Source organism: Monodon monoceros, unplaced genomic scaffold (genome assembly GCF_005190385.1).
Source record: "Monodon monoceros isolate NGI ecotype Baffin Bay Population unplaced genomic scaffold, NGI_Narwhal_1 Super_Scaffold_22, whole genome shotgun sequence".
Classification (NCBI taxonomy): Eukaryota; Metazoa; Chordata; class Mammalia; order Artiodactyla; family Monodontidae; genus Monodon; species Monodon monoceros.
The window spans coordinates 105302761-105329082 of NW_021703779.1; positions in this window are offsets into that span (position 1 = coordinate 105302761).

Sequence of the window (26322 nt, forward strand, 5' to 3'; positions counted from 1 at the left end):
GGGAAGCAGCCGCATAGCACAGGGAGATCAGCTCGGTGCTTTGTGATCACCTGGAGGGGTGGCATAGGGAGGGTGGGAGGGAGGGAGACGCAAGAGGGAAGAGATATGGGAACATATGTATATATATAACTGATTCATTTTGTTGTAAAGCAGAAACTAACACACCATTGAAAAGCAATTATACTCCAATAAAGATGTTAGAAAAAAAATAATGTCTTGGCGTATTTCTCCTTGGATTTATCCTGTATGGGACTCTCTGTGCTTCCTGGACTTGATTAAGTACTTCCTTTCCCATATTAGGGAAGTTTTCAACTATAATCTCTTCAAATATTTTCTCAGTCCCTTTCTTTTTCTCTCCTTCTTCTGGAACCCCTATAATTCGAATGTTGGTGCGTTTAATGTTGTCCCAGAGGTCTGTGAGACTGTCCTCAGTTCTTTTCATTCTTTTTTCTTTCTTCTGCTCTGCAGTAGTTATTTCCACTATTTTATCTTCCAGGTCACTTTTCTGTTCTTCTGCCTCAGTTATTCTGCTGTTGATCCCATCTAGAGTATTTTTAATTTCATTTATTGTGTTGTTCATCATTGCGTGTTTCATCTTTAGTTCTTCTAGGTCCTTGTTAAATGTTTCTTGCATTTTCTCTATTCTATTTCCAAGATTTTGGATCGTCTTTACTAGCATTCTGAATTCTTTTTCAGGTAGACTGCCTATTTCCTCTTCATTTGTTAGGTCTGGTGGGATTTTATCTTGCTCCTTCATCTGCTGTGTGTTTTTCTGTCTTCTCATTTTGCTTATCTTACTGTGTTTGGGGTCTCCTTTTTGCAGGCTGCAGGTTCATAGTTCCATTTGTTTTTGGTGTCTGTCCCCAGTAGCTAAAGTCGGTTCAGTGGGTTGTGTAGGCTTCCTGGTGGAGGGGACTAGCGCCTGTGTTCTGGTGGATGAGGCTGGATCTTGTCATTCTGGTGGGCAGGTCCACATGGGGTGTGCTTTGCGGTGTCTGTGGCCTTATTATGATTTTAGGCAGCCTTTCTGCTAATGGGTGGGGTTGTGTTCCTGTCTTGCTAGTTGTTTGGCATAGGGTGTCCAGCACTGTAGCTTGGTCGTTGAGTGAAGCTGGGTGCTGGTGTTGAGTTGGAGATCTCTGGGAGATTTTCGCTATTTGATATTACGTGGAGCTGGGAGGTCTTTTGTGGACCAGTGTCGTGAAGTTGGCTCTCCCACCTCTGAGGCACAGCAGTGACTCCTAGCTGGAGCACCGAGAGCCTTTCATTCACACGGCTCAGAATAAAAGGGAGAAAAAGTAGAAAGAAAGAAAGAAAGAAAGAAAGAAAGAAAGAAAGAAAGAAAGAAAAAAAGAGACAGAGAGAGAAAAAGAGAAAGAAAGAAAGAAAGCAGGGAGGGAGGGAGGGAGGAAGGAAGGAAGGAGGGAAGGAAGGAAAGAAAGGAAGATAAAATAAAATAAAGTAAGATAAAATAAAATAAAGTTATTAAAATAAAAAATAATTATTAAGAAAAAAAAATTTTTTTAAAGAAAAAACAAAACAAAAACCGGACGGATAGAACCCTAGGACAAATGGTGGAAGCAAAGCTATACAGACAAAATCTCACACAGAAGCATACACATACACACTCACAAAAAGAGGAAAAGGGGACAAAATCATAAATCTTGCTCTCAAAGTCCACCTCCTTAATTTGGGATGATTCGTTTTCTATTCATGTATTACACAGATGCAGGTACATCAAGTTGATTGTGGAGCTTTAATCCGCTGCTTCTGAGGCTGCTGGGAGAGATTTTCCTTTCTCTTCTTTGTTCGCACAGCTCCCAGGGCTCAGCTTTGGATTTGGCCCCGCCTCTGCGTGTAGGTCAACGGAGGGCGTCTGTTTTTGATTCAGACAGGACGGGGTTAAAGGAGCAGCTGCTTAGGTGATTATGGCTCACTCAGGCTCGAGGGAGGGAGGGGCATGGAGGGCGGGGCGAGCCTGCGGCGGCAGAGGCCGGTGTGACGTTGCACCTGCCTGAGGCACGCCGTGCGTTCTCCCAGGGGAGTTGTCCCTGGATCCCGGGACCCTGGCAGTGGCGGGCTGCACAGGCTCCCCGGAAGGGGGCTGTGGATAGTGACCTGTGCTCGCACACAGGCTTCTTGGTGGCGGCAGCAGCAGCCTTAGCGTCTCATGCCCATCTCTGGGGTCCGCGATGTTAGCTGTGGCTCGTGCCCGTCTCTGGAGCTCCTTTAAGCAGCGCTCTTAATCCCCTCTCCTCGCGCACCAGGAAACCAAGGGGGAAGAAGAAGTCTCTTGCCTCTTCGGCACGTCCAGACTTTTCCCCGGACTCCCTCCCGGCTAGCCGTGGTGCACTAACCCCCTGCAGGCTGTGTTCACGCCACCAACCCCAGTCCTCTCCCGGTGCTCCAACCGAAGCCCGAGCCTCAACTCCCAGCCCCGCCCGGCCCCGGCGGGTGAGCAGACAAGCCTCTCGGCCTGGTGAGTGCTTGTCAGCCCTGATCCTCTGTGCGGGAAACTCCCTGCTTTGCCCTCCGCAGCCTGTTGCTGTGCTCTCCTCCGCGGCTCCAAAGCTTTCCCCCTCCACCACCCGCAGTCTCCGCCCACGAAGGGGCTTCCTAGTGTGTGGAAACGTTTCCTCCTTCACAGCTCCTTCCCACTGGTGCAGGTCCCGTTCCTATCCTTTTGTCTCTATTTATTCTTTTTTCTTTTGCCCTACCCAGGTATGTGGGGACTTTCTTGCCTTTTGGGAGGTGTGAGGTCTTCTGCCAGCGTTCAGTAGGTGTACTGTAGGAGTTGTTCAATGTGTAGATGTATTTCTGGTGTATCTGTGGGGAGGAAGGTGATCTCCGAGTCTTACTCTTCCACCGTCTTCCCCTCGTCTCTACTTGTTAAGTTACTGAGAATTTCTTGTACATGCGAAGTTCCTTTTCTATTCCTGCTTTCAAGACTCTTTCTTTGTCTTTGCTTGACAGTTGATTATGATGTATCTTGGTATGGATATCTGAGTTTCTACTACTTAGAATTAATTGAGCTTCTTGAATGTGTAAATTAATGTTTTTCATGAAGTTTAGGAAATTTTCCCCTAGTAATTCGTCAAATATACTTTCTGCTCCTTTATCTCTTTCCTATACTTCTGTGACTCCAGTTATGCCTATGTTGGTATTCCTGATGATGTTCCACAGAGCTCTGAGGCTTTGTTTATTTTTCTTAATTCTTTCATCTTTTTTTCCCCAGATTTGATAATCTCAGTTGATTCAAGTTCACTGATTCTTTCTTCTGCCTGATCAAATCTGCACTTGAACCCTTCTGGTGAAATTTTCATTTCAGTTATTATAATTCTCAATTTTAGAATTTCTATTTGGTTTTATCTTTTTATTGGCATTTTGTTTTTGATAAGACACTCTCATGCTTTCCTTCAGTTCTTTAGATATGACTCTACTTAGTTCTTAAGTATAATTTAAATAGCTGTGAAGTCTACATAGTAAATCCAACATCTTGGATTCTTCAGGAACAGTTTCTATTGAATAATTTCTCCCCCTGTGTAATGATCACAATTTCTTATTTATTTGCATGTCTCATAATTTTTTTTGTTGTACAATAGAACACTGGGCATTTTATATAGTGTGGCAACTCTGGAAATCAGATTCTCTGTCCTTCAAGCGTTTGTGGTTACTTCTGCTTGTAATTATTATTGTTTGATTTTGTGTGACCTTTCTGAAATAATTCTGCAAAGTCCATATTCTTTGTTATATATGGCCACCGAATATAATTTTCATTTAGCTTAGTGGCCAGCTAATAATTTGACGGAGATTTCTTTAGACAGTTGGAACCAATAAGTCTCACAGTCTTTGCTGAGGGACTCTGAATTCATTTTAGAGAATTCCTTCCACAGTCTACCAGTTAATTGACAACTGTAACTTAGCTTCCACTTTAAGGTTGCACAGAGCCTTTAGGTCATCCAGCAGTAAGAGTTTAAAGCCTTTTCAGGACTTTTTTGAGTGGGTGCATAACCCTAGCTGTTTTCACGGCATGGGCAGACATGTCACTTTCTAGATTCCCAGGAATATGTTATGTTGGAACTTTTCAAAGCCCTTATGAACATCTCTTTCCTCATCTTTTCCTTTTAAGATGTTGGATTAGTTCATTGCTTGCCCCAACTGTTAACCACTGCCTCAGGAAATCATGGTGTTAAAACGCTTTTCTATAATTGTCTTCAAAAAACCCTGGTGGAGAGGCTTTTAGTAATGGTTGATTTTTTTTTTTTTTTTTTTGCGGTACGCGGGCCCCTCACTGTTGTGGCCTCTCCCGTTGTGGAGCACAGGCTCCAGACACGCAGGCTCAGTGGCCATGGCTTACGGGCCTAGCTGCTCTGCGGCATGTGGGATCTTCCCGGACCGGGGCACGAACCTGTGTCCCCTGCATCGGCAGGCGGACTCTCAACCACTGCACCACCAGGGAAGCCTCCAGTAATGGTTGATTTTAAGTCAGGTCTTGTACTCTGTCACCACCACCCCCCCCAGGCTCCCTATCAATAGTATTCATGGGTAGTCAATATATTGGCCACATCAGAGTCACTTCCAGCACCAACTAAACTATAAAGTCTCAGTTCTTAACTCTGAGATGCTGAAATAAAATCTTTCACATTGGTACCTAGGAATCTGTATGTTTAACAAGATAGTTACTGAGGGGATGGGTGGGGGGAGGGATAGATTGGGAGTTTGGGGTTGACATGTACACACTGTTATATTTAAAATAAAATGCCTTACCATGAGACGAAAAAGAAAAACAAGATGATCAAGTGATTATGATGTGACTATCACATTTGAGGACAGTGTTCCAGGATATTCCATCCCCCCTGAAGTTCCATCCTATTAAATCTCTAGTAAAATGTCTTTCAGACTAATTTGACAAACTAATTTGGCTCAGAGAAAACCATGGTCATTAAGTGCTTATTTTGTTATCTCTTTCACCTAATTTACAGAAACATTTAATGACTAAACCCAGTTGAGATATTTCAGACTATTTCTGTTGCTCTTAAATTGGCTTCATGTAACTTTCTCTTCATCTAGGCAAAAGCGTTTGATTAGTTTACAAAGAGGTGAAAAACAAATTCTAAACAGCAGTTTCTGCTTATGGACTACAGCTCATATATTCTTTTTTGTTTTGTTTTGTTTTGTTTTGTTTTTGTTTGGGTTTTTTGCATATATTCTTTTTATCTTCTGAAAACTTCATATGTAGGATCATAGACATATTGAATATTAGAGGACAATGGACCTTAGAAATCATCTAGATGCATTGTTCTTATTTTGTATCATGCTGAAGCTCAGAGAGGTCAAAGGGTTACTTACAGAATGTTAGTTCTTTTTGTAAATCCTAGTACATTTCCAGATTCTACCCATGTCTAACTAGCATAGCATTCAGCAAATAAAATGACTGATTTTGAACAATAATCTCTACATGTTATTTAAGCAGTACTCCATAAACAGAAAGCAAATGATCTTTAAGATTATAAAATATATGACTATAACCTTGTACATATTGAGCTTTTTTAATTACCCACTGTATGTATAACTAGGAATTTAAAGCTATGGGGACATCTAGATCCATTTCACTTCTATATTAACTAATTCAGAGCTATTGAAAGCTTAGTTTCAGGGTTATTTCTACCTGAGACATTTTATTTCAGAGACAAGGAATTTTATATTTCAGTAGAAGCCTGTGTGTCTCTCCAGCTTGAGATATTCTATGAAATTGCTAGCTGTACAACTAATGTTCATATCATTTGACTCTTTAATATAATATTAATCTTATATAAGTAGTTTAAGATATTTTGGCAAGCAATTCGCAAATATTTCTAAGTAAACTCAGAGTATAGGCTTCTCTAGTCCCTTCTCAAATAGTTCCATTGAAGTACATCTTAATGTAAATGTTGCTAAACCCACGCCAGAATATTCTCTAGTTGAAGTGAGCTCCATGAGGTATTAAAAATAGGCAAAATGGTGAACTCTATTGTTAGAAGGGGAAAAAGTAGGAACTTTTTGTATTTAGCTATACTTGTTGGGGCCCAGGGCAGACTGCCCCAAAATGTGTCACAATGGTATATAGATTATTTTGAATTAAAGTTACTTAAGAAATGGCCAATGCAAGAAGGATACTCTGACCCTCTTCTCTGCCACCCTGAAAGCAGGAAACAGATCTTCTATGTGAAAGGCTAACTCCCTGCCTCTGGAGGTAGAAGGATGCCCTTATCGCCAAAGATAGGGAATTTAGGACCTAGACACCTATTTAAACAAATCTTGTTTCTTCTTTAATTTACTACCCCTAGCCTAGATTCTGTTTAGATTCTTCGCTAATTGGACACTCAAAACCTAAGTTTCTTTGTCCTGTCAATTCCTCTCAAATTTATTGTTTCTTTGCCTAAAAAGTATAAAAGCTTCCTGTGTCGGCCACTTCTTAGGTCCCATTTCTATGAGACCTCCATATGCATGAATTAAAATTTGTTTCTTTTTCTCCTGTTAATCTGTCTTGTGTCAATTTTATTATTACTCCAGCCAGGAGAACTCAAGAGGGGTTAATTTCCCCTTCCCTGGTAACATCAAGATTAAATTAAGGATGACTATGCTTGTAATTTCGTATATAATATATTATAGAAGAGTGGTTTGAATAATTTACTATTCATTTCCCATAATATTCCCCAAAATTATTTAAAGAGACACACAAAAATTACATGTGTTACAGGATAAATCTGAAAAGTTGGGGGACTCATTAGAGCTCATCAAAATTCCAGGAATAGGGCAGTGGGTGAGCTTTCTGGAAGTTCAGACAAGGAAGATTTTCAGAGATTCTCGCTTATGTAAATAGTTGGTGTCCCTCATGGGAAAGCTATAGAAGATGGTATTTTTTGATGCTGGATAGTGGGTATAACTTCTGTATGATTGAGTAATAGTTGAATTAGGGCCTTCATAAAATATTTGTAACATCCTAAGATATTGCCATTATGACTCTTCATGGACTCCAATATTCCTGGGACAGCAACTTCTTCCTTAAAGAACCAAAAGATTGGAAAAGGCAGGTCTAATTTCTCTTCTGTCACCCTAAGATATGCCCAAAATTGCATGTTTGTGGAAACAGGCCTCTCTTTCTTATAGTTGACCAGATTCTTGATTAACTCAGGTTATCTAGTAACAGTATTCATAAATGAATAGAGCTTTCAGCAGAGATGGAGATTATATTCCCTCCTCCCCCAGATTTCTAAGCCAGTTTTTCCTTTGTGCTCACAAGGAGGATATAGGGTCTAGGGGAGCCTGTACACACTGGTAAAGGTATAATTGTTTCATCTGGCAGCTCTTCCGATAGTCCAGTACCCAAGCCCGATTTATTGATGCCTGTGCTGTACTGCTTGTTAAATATTTTGAATATCACCTTTGCTATGACCCTGATGAGAAGTGAGGTTAACCAAACCGGAAATATATTAGAAGCAGGCCAATGTATTGCTATGTTCCATAAATATCTCTTTGACATTTAACACTATATATTTTCTTTTAAAGGTTAGGCCTGAGCTCACATTTGTTCAAGGAATAAATAAATTGGAGGCCATGCATCTCGTAGTAACACAGTCCTCATATAAAGCCTAGATGGTTTGAGATTTTAAGTATGTAGTACTGTTCCATTGCTATATGTACAGAGAGCAAAGTAATTGTCCTGGAGAAGGTTAACTTATGGGTGTCCATAAACCTTGGTGAAGTTTTCGATAAGTAATCTTTAAAAGGCTAGGCTGTTCATTCTGGGAGCCAGAGAAATAGTTTCTGAGGTAGTTTAGAGGAAAAAGTAGAAAATTCTTTCCTATTTATCATGTGGGCTATACCCACGAATCCTACTTCTATGTTCCCTCTTTCTATTTATTATAAAATCAAATCATAATGGGGATAAATTAATATAGTAAAATGAAAGCAAAATGAGATATTATTAAAATAAAATAAATGAGTTAATCTAAAAAAAGAATAAAATGGGAAATTTAAAATATTTAAGTTAAAAAAGTAGTATATTAAAAAGGAACTTTAAGGCCCAGTGAAGATAAAAGTCAAAACATTTGAAATAATAAAATTTCAGATAAAGGATATAGGTCAGATAAGCAAGATAAAAATTATAAAAGAAAATAAAGAATTAGAATAAAGTGAACAAATTTAAAACATGTGATTGAAAATCAAGAATAAGAAGACAGGACTAAATGCTACGAGTAAGAATAATTTTAAAAAACAACTTTAAAACAGTAAATTTAAATACTTTTATTAAATTGGGATTAACATGTACACACTGCTATATTTTAAATAAAATGCCTTTCCATGACAAAAAATAATAAGGCAATAAGAGCAGAGATTAAATAATAGGATCCCGTTAAACTTTCACCTGTCACTTAACAGCTTACAAGTCCTTATAATGAATGGGATTTTAAAAATTATTATTATTATTATTAGCAGGTCAGGAACTCTATAATTGCAAGAGCTGGAAAGCTACAAGGTGTAACAAGCAGTAGGCAGCCAAGCCTCTTTTACCCTCCAGGAAAAACAAAAAGCTGAAATAACAAGCCAAGAAATTTTACCAGATATGTATAATTATTTTAAATATGCAGATACTAAGGATGAGATTGCTCTTCATTTTTCTTCAATACTAACTGTAAAAGTTTAGGAAAGTTTATTAGATGCTTTTCCTTTGTTGACTTGTACAACTTTGCAGAAACCAAAAAAATGCGTATCATAAAAATAGTTCTTTTGTTAGCAGTATGACAGGTAGTTTGAAGCACCTGATAGCAACTTGGCGTCTAACTGTGTTCTTAATTCTTGCAAATTTAAGATAATTAATACCTTTGAGTACCATATGTGCCTATTGAAAAGAATGGTTTTTATTTTCACATTAGAAATTCTAGAAAATAATTGTAGCATGCTCAAAAGTTTGGATCTTCTTATCTTCTAACCATCCAAAGAAATATTTTATTAAATCATACTTTATTCTTGCTTTGTGTTTTTTATAGTGCAGATACGGAATTTATTAAGCTCTGGAATGCTCGCTAAAGAATTTTATCATGAACATGTGGTGGATCCTAATGTAGGATGGCTCAATTTAAAGGTAAGGGATAAACTTAACTGGTTAATATATTTGCTGGTATATTTGAGATATATCCCTTATTTGCCTCCCCCCAAAAAATAATCTGTGATTTTGTTTGGTTGTGACTCCATAGTTCACTGTTCTTCCTAGTTACAGGTATTCATTTCAGCACAACTGATGAATATCTTGTATATATAAATGCATATGATCATATACATTCTTTTATTAAAAAGTCAATATTTCTAGTATGTTGCTAGGAATGAATACTGAAATGAATAAACTGCTTGTGATCAGTCTATAGGTTTGCAGTATCAGAGAGGAAGCCCAGTCTGTCAGTAGCAAGGGAGTATAAAATAACGTTGCCCACCATCCAGTTCTACAAGGATCAAGTCATTAGCCAATGCAGTCGCTGACTGACAGTATACCCTGAAAGGAATCCAGGACAAAAAACAGGCCCCTTAGATAGAGATATCTCAGGAAAAAATTTTAATGAACCCAGATTCATGCATCTTCCTATACATACAAAAGCACTAGAATCATTAACTGAGATATCTCATCCTTGTGACTAGCAGTCACCTTTTACCAAGGTGTATGCCTAACTGCACGAATTCCGTAGCCAAAAATCATATATTGAATATATATACTGGCTTCTTCCCTACCTCTTTGGAGCAATCGCCTCAGAGCTACTGAGAGGCTGTTTCCTGGGCTATAGTCCTCAGTAAGTTCCCTGAATAAAACTTAAAATCCACAATTCTCCCAGTCCACAGGAGAACAGGCAGTTTAGACTTAAATGAAGAAAAGAGGAAACTATTATACTATTTACCTATAACACTCTCCCAGTTATAGAATTCTTTGTATAATGCTTTTGTTTTGTGGAAGTTATTTGAGAAACAGAGTTGTGTTTTATTTTGGTGATTGGGGTGATTGAGGAAAGAGAGGAGGGCAATTTGAAGAGTAATTGCCTTTTGCTGGGATGATTTAAAGTTATGTAATTATCTTGGATGTCTCTGTTTTACCTTTAAGGCAAACTACACAAAATAAAGGTAATGACAATAACTATAATTTATTGAACATATATTATGTGGGCTGCCTTGCTAGGTAGTTTGCATACAATAAATTTACAATGCATTCTCTGCATTTAACAAATGAAGAAACTGAGAGGAAATTGCTTAAGTAACTTTCCCAAGGCACATAGGAGACAGAATTCAGTTTAATTCAGTTTGACCTGAAGCTCCTGCTGTTTCATGCTACATCTCTCAAAATCTCATTTTAAGCAGCTATTAATCCATGCTGCTGAATAATGAAGAAAGTATGTCTTAGCAAACTGGCTTTTTAAAAAAGAAACATTTTTATAAGAATGGTATAGGATAATTAAAAGTAAATCCTACTACTCAGTCAATCTTATTTTTCTTAGCTCAAACAAAATTCTTCAGCAATTTGATTCTAATCACATGCAAAGCCAAGTACAAGTGGAGAGCCTCCCCTTGTCATTTAAACTCCCCAAACGGCCTGAGAAAAATGTCCAGTTTCACCTTCCCCTCACTAGGATGTTTAGAGCCCTGTCAGAAAACTCATCAGATAGTCTCTGAGTTTATTTTTAACTTGCATTCATTTGAGAACAAGATCAGAAAAGTTGTTATTTTCTGTCTGTCAGACACAGATTAAGTCTGTTAAGTCTATTAAGTCTCTATTTTCACTTGCCACTTTAAAAATCAGAACTAAAGTGGCTATAGATATGCGCCTCTCAAACAATACAGATGGATTGGGCTGATGATTCCATTTTTGGAAACACGAATAAAATATTACCTATTCATACTCACCCAATCTGCTATTTTTTGTTGCATTTCAATCTTGATCTTTTATTTTAAAGATTATGTTAAAATCTATTTCTTACTCTGTCAGTTTTGCAGTGGCCTTTGATAAAAAGCAATAAAATTCAGACCTAAGACATAAGAATTAAGTTCTTTAGTATCATGAAAAGAAAAATTCACCAACAATATGTTATTAAGATCTTATTAACTTTATTCAGTGATTCATGAATCAGGCAGCATCCAGTCCAGAAAATAAAAAGGAGCTCCAAAGAGCTATACAAATCAAAGGTGTTTTATAGACGGAGACACACAGGAATGAGGAAGCTCTACTGGGGAAATCTGATTTGATTGGCTAATACAAGGTTATTTCCCTTATTTGGTGTACAAAGGAACCTTGGAGCCTGGTTGTGTAATTTAAGTTGAGCAGACAAGTTCTGATTGGTCAATTTAAGTTACATTTAGAGTCAGCATGCTCAAGAAAAGGAAGCTAAGTTTTGGCTTGTCACTCCGTGGAGCGGGGCAGGGGGTGGCTTAGCATGAGTAACTCCATCTTGGGCCTAGCATAATTATTTAAAACTTAACAGTATAAGAGTAGACTTTGCATGGATAATGACCCTATACAGTGCATTTGCTGTGAAGAGTTTTAGCTCTGTTTATCTGGGCTGTAAGAATTTCTTTCAGACAAAAATTTCTCAGGTCTTATTGAATTTTCCAAATGGGCCAAATTTTAGATATCAGAATAAGTTTGATCACCTTCCTGGTAATTATATTTATTTGAATACAATTTGTAGAACTTAGTTATAAAAAAAATTCCACCTAATGCACTTTTAATTACTTCATGTAGTAGTTCTTTTCATATAGAGAAAATGTGTTAATTTGTTAATCGTTTATTAAAGGTATATTTATTATGTACCTACTATGTGCATAGTATGCAACTAATCAGATAGGGATCCTGTCCCTCATGGATTTTAGAGTATTGTGGGTAAGATAAGATCGGTTTTTGCCTGTATCAACCTTTATAGCTATAATTAACTTATAGCAACACCAAATGTACATGTCATGTAGTGATTTTTAATTCAACTAAAATATATACTTTAACCACATGGTATAAATTTGGTGGAATGGAAAAAGACACTTAGCACGTGATTGAGCCTAGTTAGCTGCTCAGCACCTCAAATTTGTTCTCAACTTGACATCAGGTGGTCTACTTTTCACAAAGTACTGTCTTTGGGAATAAAATGTCTCTCTAGAGAAAGCTAGAGTAGTAACTCCAGACTTTCTGTATAGGAGTGGTTTAAGGAGAAGCACCCTGTCTCAAAGGGGAGGTAAGGTGCTTGTTTTGGCAGGGCAAGCACACTGCCTCTATTAGATTGTATATTACAGATTTTTTAAATTGATGTTTTAAAATATGTTTTTCTTTATGCTTAACATAATGGCGAGAAACTATCTATCGCCATTATTGTGGAAATAGAGACAAACCAAATGAGAATAAATAAAATATATTTATTCAGAGCTTCTTCAGCAAGAGAGTCAGTCACCATACCTTAGCTTTGCCAGAGACTCAAAGGCAGGTAAGAAGTAGGAAACCTATAGTGAAAAAAGGAGAATGCTTCATTTATGCTGTGATTGGAGGCTGTTGGTATCAGGCAGCTGCATAAGTGCTTTCCAGAAGTGGAGCATCCTATGTGATTGGTTTGGGGTACACATTTTGCTCTCTCTGGTTGGTCCTGAATTGAAAGAAGGCAAAATTAGGAAAGCTGGCCATCACTGACCAAGTCATGATCTTTCTGAGTTGACTGCTACAGAGGTTGTAGCTCAGAGTTTTATTTTTATATATGGTCTAGCTGTTGTCTGTTTGTATATTCAATCTCTCATTATCAAATATTAGTATCATTCATTAGTTTAATACTTTTTTGAGTACCTACTATGTGCCAGGCAGTGTTTTAGGTGCCAGTGGCAAACAGTAAATAACACAGGACAAAACAAAAAATCCCTGCCCTGAGAGAGATTACATTCAAGATAGGAAAGAGGTAACATTCAAGACTGATTGCAGTTTTAAATAGAGCAGACAAAGGAGATCATACTGAAAAAGTTGACATTGATAAAAGAAGTTGAGGGAAAAAGCATTCCTGGAGAAAAACATGCCAGGCAGAAGGAACAGTAAGAGATCCAGAGGCTGTGACATGTCTAGTGTATTATATGAATAACATGAAGGCCATATGGCTTGAATAGAACAAATAAAGGAGGAGAGTGGAAAGAAATACCATCAGAGAGGCAAATGGACCAGATCAAATAGGGCAGAGTAACCATCGTAAAAACTTTAGCTTCAGCTCAGAGAGAGATGGGAAGCCACTGAAAAGTTTTGAGTAGAAGTATGGTAAGAAATGTGTTTTAACAGGATCACTCTGACTGTTGTCTAGAATATAGACTTCAGGGGTACCAACAGTCCTAGCTAAGGAGCTCAGTTAGGGGGCTATTGCAATAATTGAGGGTGGCAGTGCCATTCTATGTCTTTGGATTGGAGAATTTAATCCATATACCTTTAAAGTAATTATTGCTTTGTAAGGACTTATTATTTCCATTTTAGCAATCAATTCTTTATTTTTTGGCTTAACCAGTCAAGATTTATTGGCCCTCAGGACCAATACAGTCTCAAGGAATGGTAGTTTCATGGTTGATGGATCCACCTTCTCAGTCATATCTCCAAAGACCCAATTTCTTTTCATCTTTCTGTTCAGCAATCCTCAACCTGAGTTCCATCCTAATACCTACTCTCCTAGTTGTAGCAGGATAAGTGCCTGACAAAGTCAGAGATAATCATCCTTGCTCAAGTCCAGTAGGAGAGAGCAATCAATTCTTAATGTTTTCAAATAATTTTATCACCCAGGTGTGCATCTCTAGGTACTAGAGCCTTGTTTTGCATACTCATGGTAAAGTCATCATGTTACTGTGTCCTTTGACTTTCTTGTAAATTGGCAGCTGGATCTGGAGATTGTATCAGACTTAGACGTTTATCACTTTTGCAAGTGAATAGATAGTGCATGGCAAGAGTATAGGAGGCACAAAATATCTGGTTGTCTTTCTTTTTGTAATGTTAGCAGTCATTGATACTTAATGCCTATATCTGTTCATTCACTGTGGCTTGAAAAATAGAAATAGTCTAATGTTATTTCTTATTCAACTTTTGGATACTTTTTTAAAGAGATAGCTCCCGTCATTTGCTATTTGTTTACCCAGTGGTATAGTACCTAAAGGAAATGCTTGATTCTTTCCCTTTATTTACCAGTTTTTAAGCTAATGAGTTGCTTCCCTATCATCTTCTAAAAGTGACTGATTTTTTAAAAATATATCAGTATAACTCATGGATTTAAACATATTTTATGGGGTTCAACCCTTTGTAAGTATTATTATTACCAAAGTTTGTGTTATCCCCTCTTTGGCCAATGGGAGTCTTTTCAAGTGGGTTCCTATGTCCATCTGACCTACGCATATTTGGTAGCTTCCTTACTGTCATTATAAGAATTTCCAGGCTTATTTTGTATATATATTTTTTAACCTAAACATGGAATCAGCCATTTCTCCAAGAAGCCCTTGTTTTGGGTAGTGGTAAATGATATTTCAAGACTACCATCTGGACAATAGGCTTGCTCGTTGTTACTGAGTTGGGATTGTACCTAGATCTTTTAGTCAACTAACCTAGAAGATTCTTTATTTAAAACTTATTTTCTGGGCTTCCCTGGTGGCGCAGTGGTTGAGAGTCCGCCTGCCGATGCAGGGGACACGGGTTCATGCCCCGGTCCGGGAAGATCCCACATGCCGTGGAGTGGCTGGGCCCGTGAGCCATGGCCGCTGAGCCTGCACGTCCGGAGCCTGTGCTCCGCAATGGGAGAGGCCACAACAGTGAGAGGCCCGCGTACCGAAAAAAAAAAAAAATTGTTTTCTTCTAGTTTTATTGAGATATAATTGACATACAGCACTGTATAAGTTTAGGGTGTACAGTATAATGATGTGACTTACATACATAACGAAATGATGACCACAATAAGTTTAGTGAACATCTGTTATCTCATGTAGATACAATATTAAAGAAATTTTTAAAAATTTCCTTGTGATGAGAACTCTTAGGATTTACTCTCTTAACAACTTGCATATATAACACACAGCAGTGTTTGTTATATTTATCATGTTGTATGTTACATCCCTAGTACTTATTTATCTTATTACTGGAAGTCTGTACCTTTTGACTACCTTCATCGAATTCCCCCTCTCCCCAAGCCCCACCTCTGGTAACCACAAATCTGATCCCTTTTTCTATGAGTTGTTTCTTTTGTTTTTGGAGTATACTTGACTTACAGCACTGTATTATTTCCTGGTACACAACATAGTGATTTGATATTTCTATGCTTTTCAAAATGCTCACCACGGTTCAGCCTAGTTACCATCTGTCACCATACAAAAATATTGCATAATCATTGACTATATTCCCCACATGGTACATTTCATACCTGTGACTCATTTATTTTGTAACTGAAAATTCGTGCCTCTTAATCTCCCTCACCTATTCCTCTCCTTTCCCCTCACCCCCTTTCTCTCTGGCAACCACCTGTTTGTTCTCTGTATCTATGACTCTGTTTCTGTTTACTTATGTTTGTTCATTTGTTTTTTAGATTCCACGTATAAGTGCATACAGAATTTGTCTTTCTGTGTATGACTTATTTCACTTATCATAATACTCTCTAGGTCCATCTCAGTCATTGCAAATGGCAAGATTACATTACTTTTTATGGTTGAGTAATATCCCATTGCATATATATACCACATCTTCTTTATCCACTCATATATTGATGGACACTTGGGTTGCTTCCATAGCTTGGCTGTTGTAAATGATGCTACTATGAACATTAGGGTGCATATATCTTTTCAGATTAGTGTTTTTATTTTCTTTGGATATATATCCAGGAGTGGAATTGGTAGATCATGTGGTAGTTCTATTTTTAAGTTTTTGAAGACTCTCCATACTGTTTTCCATAGTGGTGGCACCAATTTACATTCCCACCAACAGTGCACAAGGGTTACCTTTTCTTCGCATCCTCACCAACACTTGTTACTTGTTGTCTTTTTCATAATAGCCATTCTGACAAGTGTGAGGTGATATCTTATTGGGGTTTTAATTTGCATTTCCCTGATGATTAGTGATGTTGAGCATCTTTTCACATGTATGTTGGCCATCTGTATATCTTCTTTGGAAAAATGTCTATTCAGGTCCTCTGCCCTTATTTTAATTGAGTTGTTGTATTTTTGATGTTGAGCTGTATGAGTTCTTTATGTATTTTGAATGTAAACCCCTAGGTGAATATATCGTAGGCAAGTATCTTCTCCCATTCAGTAGGTGGCCTTTTCATTTTGTTGAAGTTTCCTTCCTTGTGCAAAATCATTTTAGTTTGATGTAATCCCATTTGTTTATTTTTTATCTTGTTTCCCTTGCCTGAGGAGACATAGCCAAAAAAATATTGCTAAGACCTATGACAAAGAGGATACTGTCTATGTTTTTTTCTAGAAATTTTATGGTTTCAGGTCTTACAGTTAAGTTTTTAATCCACTTTGAATTAATTATTGTATATGGTGTGAGAAAGTAGTCCCGTTTGATTCTTTTGCATGTAGCTGTCCAGTTCTCCCAACACCATTTATTGAAGAGGCTGTCTTTTCCCCATTGTATATTCTTGCCTCCTTTGTTGTAGATTAATTGCGCATATAAGCGTGGGCTCATTTCTGGACTCTCTATCCTGTTTCATTGACCTACATGTCTGTTTTTGTACCCATACCATACAGTTTTGATGACTGTAGCTTTCTAGTATAGTTTGAAGTCAGGGAGCATGATACCTTCAGTTTTGTACTTCTTTCTTGATATTGTTTTGGCTATGTGTGGTCTTCTGTATTTCCATAAAAACTTTAGAATTATTTATTTTGCTTCTATGAAAAATGTCATTGGTATTTTGATAGGGATTGTATTGAATCTATAGATTGCCTTAGGTTATAGGTCATTTTAACAATATTAATTCTTCCAATCCATGAACATGGTATATCTGTCCATTTGTTTGTGTCATCTTCAATTTCTTTTATCAGTGTCTTGTAGTTTCTGAGTATAGCTCTTTTGCCTACTTGGTTAGATTTATTCCCAGGTATTTTATTCTTTTTGATGTGATTGCAGATGGGATTGTTTTCTTTATTTCTCTTTCTGATAGTGTGTTCTTTGTGTAGAGAAACACCATAGTTTTTTTTTTAACATTTTTATTGGGGTATAATTGCTTTACAATTGTTAAATTGTGTTAGGCTCTGCTTCATAACAAAGTGAATCAGCCACACACATACATACATCCCTATATCTCCTCCCTTCTGCGTCTGCCTCCCACCCTCCCCATCCCACCCCTCCGGGCAGTCACAAAGCACTGAGCTGATCTCCCTGCGCCACGTGGCTGCTTCTCACCAGCCATCTACCCTACACCTGGTAGTATATATAAGTCCATGCCACCCCCTCACTTCGTCCCAGACCATCCCCCTCCCCATGTCCTCAAGTCCATTCTCTACCTCTGCGTCTTGATTTCTGTCCTGCCCCTATGTTCTTCATAACCTCTTTTTTTTTTTTTTTAGATTCCATATATATGTGTTAGCATACGGTATTTGTTTTTCTCTTTCTGACTTCACTCTGTATGACAGACCCTAGGTCCATCCACCTCACTACAAATAGCTCAGTTTCATTTCTTTTCATGGCTGAGTAATATTCCATTGTATATATGTGCCAGATCTTCTTTATCCATTCATCTGTCGATGGACACTTAGGTTGATTCCATGTCTTGGCTATTGTAAATAGAGTTGCAATGAACACTGTGGTACATGACTCTTTTTGAATTATGGTTTTCTCAGGGTATATGCCCAGTAGTGGGATTGCTGGGTCGTAACACCATAGATTTCTGTATATTAATTTTGTATCCTGCAACTTTACTGAATTAATAGATGATTTCCAGTAGTTTTTTGGTGGTGTCTTTAGGATTTTCTGTGTATAATATCTGCTACTAGTGACAGTTTTACTTCTTCCTTTCCAGTTTGGATTCCTTTCATTTCTTTTTCTTGTCTGATTACTGTGGCTAGGACTTCTGGTACTATGTTGAATAAAAGTGGTGAGAGTGGGCATCCTTATCTTGTTCCTGATCTTAGAGAAAATGCTTTTAGCTTTTCACTGTTAAGTATGATGTTGGCTGTGAGCTTGTCATATATGGCCTTTATTATGTTGAGGTATGTTCCCTCTATATGCACTTTGTTGAGAGTTTGTATCATAAATGGGTGTTGAATTTTGTCAAAATCTTTTTCTGCATCTATTGAGATGATCTTGTGATTTTTATTCTTCAGTTTGTTAATGTGGTGTATGATGTTGATTGATTTGGGGATATTGAAACATCCTTGCCTCCCTGGGATAAATTCCACTTGTTCATGCTGTATGATCCTTTTAATATCTTGTTAAGTTTGCTAATATTTTTTTTGAGGATTTTTGCATCTATATTCTTCAGTGATATTGGCCTATAATTTTCTTTATTTGTCATCTTTGTCTGGTTTTGGTGTTAGTGTGATGCTGGACTTATAGAATGAGTTCAGAAGTGTTCCTTCCTCTGCAATTTTTTGGGATAGTTTGAGGAGGATAGGTATTAACTCTTCTTTAAATGTTTAGTAGAATTTACCTGGGAAGTCATCCAGTTCTGGACTTTCGTTTGTTGGTAGCTTTTTGGTTACTGATTCAAGTTCATTACTGTTAATTAGTCTGTTCATATTTTCTATTTCTTCCTGATTCAGTCTTGGGAGGTTGTACATTTCTAGGAATTTGTCCATTTCTTCTAGGTTGTCCACTTAATTGGTGCATAATTGTTCATAGTATTCTCTTATGATTCTTTGTATTTCTGTGGTGTTGGTTGTAACTTCTATTTCAGTTTGTTTATTTGGGCCCTCAACCTTTTTTCCTTGATGAGTCTGGCTAAAGGTTTATCAATTTTGTTTATCTTTTCAAAGAACCAGCTCTTAGTTTCATTGATCTTTTCTATTTTTTTTTTAGTCTCTATATCTGTGCCCCCTCACTGGTGGGCAGAGCCAGGTACTGGGGTCTCTTTCTGTGGTGCCCATGGGTCCTGAATCTAGTGTCAGCCTGCTGGTGGGCAGCCTCAGGATGTCTCGGGCCTGATGCCACCCCTGGTTGGTAAAGCCAGGTTCCAGGGGTAGTACCAATTCACTGGTAGATGGAGCTGTGTCCTGAGGTCTCTGACTGTAGTGCCCTGGGGATCTGGGGTTGGTGTCAGCCCAAAGATGGGTGGGGCTGGGGGACAAGGGGTCCTGGTGCTGGTGCTCACCCCCTTGCAGGTGAGGCTGGGTTCTAGGGCTAGTGCTGGCCTGTTGGTGAGTAGGGCTAGGTCCTGGGCCCTCTGCTGTACTAGGCCAGGCCCTGGGGTAACTGGGGGCTCAGGTGGTCCTTCAGCAGCCAGTCTGCTGGTGGGTGTGGCTGTGTCCTCACCCAGCTAGCTGCTTGGCCTGGGACATCACAGGACTGGTGCTGACCATCTGAAGGGCAGGGCTGGGTCTAGCACTAATAAGCTAGAGGGAGGATTCTAAAATGGTACTTGCCAGCCCCAGCGTCCTCCTGGTAGGATGAGTTCCCCAAAAGGCTGCTGCCATCATCTGTGTCCCCAGGGTGAGTCCCAAATGCCTCCTGCCTCTCTGGGTGGCTTGCCAAGATCAGCCAGTGGGTCTGACCCAGGCTTCTTTCAAATTACTGCTTCTGCCCTCAACCCCAGAGCATATGAGAATTTGTATGTCCCCTTTAAGAGTGGAGTCTCTATTTCCTACAGCCCTCTGTCTCTCCTGAAAGTAAGCCTCACTGGCCTTCAAAGCCAAACATTCTGGGGGCTCGTCTACTTGGTGCAGGATGCCTAGGCTGGGGAGCCCGATGTGCGGCTTGGACCCCTTGCTTCTTGGGTGGAACCTCTGCAACTGTAATCATCCTGCAGTTTGTCAGTCACCCACCCAGGAGTATGGGTCTTGATTATACTGCATCTCTGCCCCACCAACCATCTCACTGTGGTTCCTTCTTTATGTCTTTAGTTGTAGAAAAGCTTTTGTGCTAGTCTTTAGGTAATTCTCATTGATAGTTACTCTGTAATTAATTATAATTTTGGTGTGCCCATGGGAGGAGGTGAGTTCAGGGTTTTCCTACTCTCCCATCTTGGCCACTTTCAAGATTCTTAGCATGTATGCATCTGTATCCGTGAACGTGATAGGAGAATCAATATGGATTCTTAAGGAGAATGTATATTAATATATATATATATATATAATGTATATATATATATATATATATATCCTATTTACATTCAAGTTTACAGAGTTTTAATTAACTTCCTTTCTGTAAAATTTATATCTCCTTTCTTCTACACTGAAAATTCTGCTCCTTAAGGACATAGCATGGTATGTCCTTAAGGTATAACTACTCACTTTAAAAATCTCTAATTCCATACATATTAATCTCAGAATAACAATACTATTATTACCTCCAATATGATTACTGAAATGTTAAGATTTTTTTTTTTTTTTTTTTTTTTTTTTGCGGTACGCAAGCTTCTCACTGCTGTGGCCTCTCCCGTTGCGGAGCACAGGCTCCGGACGTGCAGGCTCAGCGGCCGTGGCTCACGGGCCCAGCCGCTCCGCGGCATGTGGGATCTTCCCGGACCGGGGCACGAACCCGTGTCCCCTGCATCGGCAGGCGGACTCTCAACCACTGCGCCACCAGGGAAGCCCTAAAATATTTTTACATGTACTCTATTTTTCATCTATTTTTAAAACGGTTGTATTGTATCTTTATTGTCAAAACATACAGCCATCACATAATATCCTCTCTCCCTCTTAGTACCTCATTTACCCTTAATTCTGCAGGTAACTAAATATTTAATGCTTACAAGCTATTCTTATATTAAGGTCTCTCTAGTCATTTTGTGTGTGAAGCTTGTTCGCTATTAGATTCATCAGGAAGGATTCATGGGCACAATACTAGCTGAATTCTTGTATTGTGCTAAAAGCTTATGCACTTTAAAGCTGAAAGTTAGTTTTGCTGAATATAAAAACCATTTGCACACATTTCTTTCCTTGAGTATTTTAAAATGTTACTAGTTTCATCTGGCATAAATCATTGCTGTCAAAAAAGTCTGATGGTAATTTAATTTTCCTTCCTTTATAAGTGCTTTTCTTTCTAGTTGCAAAAAGGGTATTATTTTCTTTAAAATCCTATAATTTTAATAAAATATATCATGGTGTTTGTAGTTCTGTGTCAGTATTCTCATGTACATAGTATGCTCTTTCATTTTGCAGTTTCAAATCTTTTTTAAAGTTTTTGAGGGACATTTGATCGAATTAGGTATTTTTAGTTTTGGTTCTGTTTCCTTACTTTGCTTTTCTTTATCAAGGATAATATCAGTATGTCCATTCTCTCTATTTTTATTATTTTTTATTTTCTTTCAAATCTTTATCTTTCTTTATTTTAAAAATTTACTTTTTTTCTTTTATTTTTCTTAAGAAGTTAACTGTTTTATTTATTCACTCTTGTGCAACTTGTGAATATAGTTTCATTTCAGAAATGATTTTGATAATTTTCTCTTGCTTACTTTTATTTGTAGTTAGTGTTCTTGATTTTTTTTTTTTAAACAGGCAGGATTTAGGAAAGTTCTTATAAATTTAACAGGTTTCCTTCTCCTGTTGTTTTTTTTATAGTGTTCCAAAACATTACTGTTTGCTGTCTGAGATTTCCTAGCTCTATTTTCTTCCCCCACCTTGAATAGCTTCTCTTTCTCTATTGTTCCTATCTTGCTCAATTTTTCTTCTACTCCCAAAAGTTTCTTCTCACCATAGGGTCTGTTCTAGACGTGAGCTAGAGTGTTCTAGAGTGGGGCATATGTGAATGTTCATAGGAGTTAGACTAATATAGCTGCTTCAATTCTTCTTACTATGGGCTTCTTACATTCATCTGCTATTGGAGAGGGAAAAATCCCTTCCATTTTCAGCTGCTGTTATCATATTGGCCCACTGTACTTTCTAGTGAATATCTCTTAACTATTTCTCAGCTATTTCAGATTCTCCATTCTTAAGTTCATTGGATACCACCCTTATTGCTTTCTTGATACCATACAGATATGGTATCAGCTAATTTTTATCACCTGCTTATATTCTGTTGTAAGTGTGGTTCATAGGTATTTAGTTCTGTTATCTAGTTCTCTTTTTGTAGAGTATATGGAGAGACTGAAATATGTTGTTGCTATTGCTCCTTCTTCTTAGCATCTGATAAATAAATTTTAATTCCAGTTTTATTTTTATTAAAGGAAGGGCTTTACAAATGCTTGGCAGTGGAACTTCTTTTCAAATTAAATGTTACAATGATCCACAAAATAAATAAATAAATAAATAAATAAATAAATATATATATATATATATATAGTTAAGAATATAAATATAAAGAAAATGTGAAAACATATACATATATTAGCATATAATTATTATAACATTAATTATAAATACATTTGGTGAGAACAATTAGGCTGTTTTCATGCCCCAGCATCTAATTTACCGCTGTCTCTGTTTTGGTTAAAAACAGAAAATTCTGATTTACTCATCTAAGAAGATGAAATGATAACAGCTTTTTTTAAAAAACAACTTGCCTTGCAGTCTTAAGCATCAATTTCAACTGATTTGATTTCTTGTCATAAGTATTTAAATTGGACAAGAAAGCAATAACGTTTTCAATAAGTACTAAAACAAATACGGTGTCATAGTTTTTTTTCCTTTTTGACTACAGAAATTACTAATGAATAAAATGTGCTGAGCAGATGTTTCTATGCCTTGCTGGGCATTTAACTGAGTGTGGTTTGGATACACTATAGTCAGATTGGCCTATACAATTTACTTTCATAATCATGGATTGGGTATTTTTTAAAGACCAGTTTAGCCCTGTAAACTTAATCAATGGCACACCTAAAAGATTCTCAAGTATGTTCTAGAAATGTCAGGAGCTGTTTTATTCCCAGGTCTACAGAAAAATGTGGTAATTTGATAGCATGAGTTAATGGGATAGGGGTCTCAGCAAGAAGTTAAAATGTGCTGTGTTACATATTAGAGTGTGTATTTTCTATTAAGTGGTAAATTCATTAAGACAAATAAAGACAAATAAAATTTAGGTCAAATATTTCTGGAACTTCTAGGCACTGTCCATCACAGTTTGAAACCTAGATAGAATTAGATAGAAGATGTACTCGTGAAAATTTTATGTTTTGTCTCTGAATTGGAATATATAAGCCAATAAATGATTTTAGCTTAAATATTAACTTTCCCCTGAGTATTATCAATATAGTAAAAGGAAAGGGGGTTTAAATTCAATTGTTATTTTGAAGGTCCTCAACCTCCTAGGTCTACTTTCGTAACCTGGGAAGAAAGTGATTCTCTTTGTTAGGATACTATTTATCTATAATAGAAAATAAAACTGAGAGAATCTGTCAACCAAAGCTTGCAACTTGTTAATTAATTTTGTTTCTTCCTTTTTCCTATATCGGAATGATTTTATCTGTCTATGAAGATATCCTTTAAATTACTTTTGAGGCATTACTTTGTTAAGTACACAGTTTAGGTAATCAGTGATGAACCGTAGTCTTCTATGGTTATTTTTTTCCTTTTTCTTCTTTTGCTAAATTATTTTGTTTGTTGTGTTTGTGTGTGTGTATGTAGGAGTACAACTAGCCAGTCTGGCTTTTTAATTGATGTATTAATAGAATGTGCACTAAATAACCGTCCTCAAGTTAAATGTTTTGCTCACTGTCCATACCCTTCATTTATATAAAAGTAAAGACAGAACAATAATTAAATAAGTCATTTTATCAACATTAATATTTCACTTTGAATCAATACAGTAAAGTATGGTTTTCAAAGTACCTTTGAAATAGAATCTCAACAATGCCTATTGAAGAACTATTATTAAAAGGAGAGAGGCACTAATTATCTAAATAATGCTAGAAAGAAGCTGAATGGGGACAGTAGCAGAAGAAAATAATTAACCTGAAACTAAAATGAAAGATTTCAAATCCATTCAGATTTGTCAGTGTTTCATAGGCTTTGAAACTTTGGTTAGTCATATCCTGTTGCAGTAGATTGACTCATCCTTGTGGATAATGATTAAAGGGGAATATAAAGTAGCAGTGGTGTTAACACAATAGTGTGATATTTGTTGTTACTGAAATGGGTGGGTTTTGCACTCTATGCCCCCTAGAAGATGATTCTTTCATCTTTGAACACTATGACCACAGGTCTGGAAATTGCTGCCAGTTAGGAGTTTGAATAGAAACTAATTTCTCAGAGATTTGAAATTTAGTCTTACCAATTAGACTTTTTCTCTGAGACCTATAACTATGCTTAATAAGACGTGAGATGTCAGAAAAAGACAAATTTTATATGATCTCACTTGTATGTAGAATCTTTAAAAAACCAAATTTGTAAAAACAGAGAGTAGAATGGTAGTTACCAGGGTCTGGGGTTGGGGGGATGAGAAGGATGTTTAAGGGTACAAAACTGCAACTAGTAGATAAATAAGTTCTGGAGATCTAATACACAGCATAGTGATTATAGGCAACAATGCATATTGTATTATAAACATCAAACTTGCTAAGAGACTAGATCTTAATTATTCCCACCACAAAAAAGAAATGATAATTATGTAACATAATAGAGGTGTTAGCCAACACTACAATGGCAATCATACTGCAGTATATAAATGTATCAAATCAACATGTTGTACACTTTAGGCTTACACAGTGTTATATGTCAAATATATTTAAATTTAAAGAGTGGATAAGCACAGATACATAACAAATTTCAAAGAAAGAGAGTGCCTATGCACAGACATGGGCCTTCTGAAAATAAAACTATTATCAATTCGATATTCTGAGGAAATTATCCAATTTTGAAAATGTTTCTCCACAGTCACACATATGCATTAAACATCAGTCCTAACATTCTTTCTTTTATATTAATTGAGTTGCTGCCTTCTCTTTACACAGTCAAGAACTTGGTTAGCTCAACCTGGCCTTCTCCAATCAGATTTTACAATATCACTTGGCTTCCTTCTATACATAGAAAACATCTTCAGTGGCATGACCTATATATAGAAAGAAGCCAAGTGACATTGTATATATGAATGAAGCCAAGGTAAACACACATATATCTTCCACTGTCAGAACAGAAAACAACACAAAAAAATCAGTTTTCCTGTGACTACTACCTACTGTAGAAAGTTCCAGTTCTCCTCCCATCAGCAATTGTGTTACAACTTATTTAATAGTGGACAGTATTTTAGTGGTTGATTTTAATGAAGCCTAATCTTTTTCTAAGTCACACATTAAGAGGCAATATAGTTTAGTAGTTTTAGAACGTGGGGTCTAAAGTCAGTTTTGCCTTGATTTATAGCCTGACTCGGACACTCACAGACTATGTGATCCTAGGAAAGTTGAATAACTTTTCTATGTCTCACATTCCTTGTCTGTGATATGAGAATGATTATAGAACTATTGTGAGAATTAGAAGAGCTAACATATGTGCAGTGGTTGACATACTAAACACTACATGTAAGTATTAAATCTTAGTATTGTTTCACACATAGTTTCAATAGAACACTTCTTATAATAATTGTTTGTTTGTTTCATTTTAAAAGAGTAAGTTAGACCTATGTGTCAAAGGTATTTTCGACATAGATATTGAAAGTCTTTAGAGTTCTTGGGTGGAGGCCCTTTCTTGCATTCAGCTACGTGAAGAATGATCTCTGTTGAGGTCTTGGCTTAATCATCTTCAGAGTCATGACCTTATGACCTGAGGAGGTAGAACCTAGGTTTCACACTTCCCAATACAGGACTCCTTCTTACATGCTACAAGGAAAGTGGGTGTAACCTGAGTTGCCATTAAACTCTCATCTGAGAAACAATCCTGCAGATTCAAGGTACAGCTAGAGTAATAAAAATGGCAGATTTGTCATTTTATTTGCATAATCATTCGAGATGATCATTCAAGCATAAAAGTAAGTTTTCTGCTTCTACAACAGTTTTGGTTTCTGTTTTCATCATAAAACTAGTAATGGCAAAGGGCTGAACCAAGTTTTTTAGGTGGGAGGTGAGAAAGATAAAGTTTGGTTCTTTTCACTACCTAGAAGTTCTGGAACATTCTCTATTCTACTTTATTGTCAACTAACTGACAAATATTTTAAACATTATATCTAAACTGAAGTGGTAAGCTCTACTGAAATAGACAGCTTCCTCTTTAATATAATTTCTCCTCTAATTCCCTAGTACTTTC